This window comes from Fukomys damarensis, unplaced genomic scaffold, assembly GCF_012274545.1.
Source record: "Fukomys damarensis isolate Sample0158 unplaced genomic scaffold, DMR_v1.0_HiC HiC_scaffold_21, whole genome shotgun sequence".
Lineage (NCBI taxonomy): Eukaryota > Metazoa > Chordata > Mammalia > Rodentia > Bathyergidae > Fukomys > Fukomys damarensis.
This window is the reverse complement of record NW_022900933.1, coordinates 10564748-10565751: the sequence shown is the minus strand read 5'-3', so window position 1 is coordinate 10565751 and position 1004 is coordinate 10564748.

Sequence of the window (1004 nt, the reverse complement as noted above, 5' to 3'; positions counted from 1 at the left end):
CCTTGTTTCCCCAGTTGCTTAGATTCCTGTTATAGGGCTTCACTTTAATAAAAGCATTATTAGTGTGAAATACAAAAGCAGCTACTGACCTCAAAATATATGGAAATCATTTAAAAGGCGCTGTAAAATATTATTCATTATTCCTGCCTCTAAAAGGTTTTCGGGTTTATTTTGCACTGGGTATTGTACCTAGGGCCTTTGTACTGAGCTACATCCCTGTAATAATTTCAACACTTGAAAAAAGTTTTAATTTTGAGATAGGGTCCAACTAAATTATGAAGTTGCCCAGGATGAGCTAGAAGTTATGATCCTTCTACCTCAGCCTACCAGAGTGATGGGATTACAGGCATGCAGTACCATGCCCAGCTGGTATTTTCATTTTAGAAGAAGGCAGACCCTAAAGCAAATAAGAAATCTCCTCACTGGTGAATACAGCCATCCCCAAAACCCAAAATGCACAACTTACTGGCCTTGTGTGGGGAAAAAAAGGCAGCTTGGAAGAGTAGAAGTTCTAGAAATTGGAAGCAAGTCAGCTGAAGTTTTTTATCTTTGCTACTGACTAGTTCTGTGATTTGGATGAGTAAGAATTTCTTGGAACTAAATTTTATCATCTGTAACATAAGGAAGTTTTTTTTATTTGTTTTGTTGTGTTTCTAGTTTTAAGATTCTAGTAGCTCCTGTGTATGGAAGTAAGAGGTTATGCTGTTTTATTTGTCCCAAAATAGAAAGAAATTGGTAATCAGTGTCTTAAAACCTCCTGTCTGAAATTTTGTTCATCCTTGTCACAAGGTAGTCAACCTGCTGAATCACCCTAGCAAATTTGTAACTAAGTATTATGCCTGAGTAGTGAAAGCCAAACTATAAAATTGAATATACAAGCCAGGCACAGTAGTGCAGGTCTGTAATAATTCCAGCATCTTGAAAAGCTGAAGCAGGGGATTCCTGAGTTGTGCCCACTGTGAGCAATTTAATGATAAATAAAATATAAAAGAAGGAATGGGGAC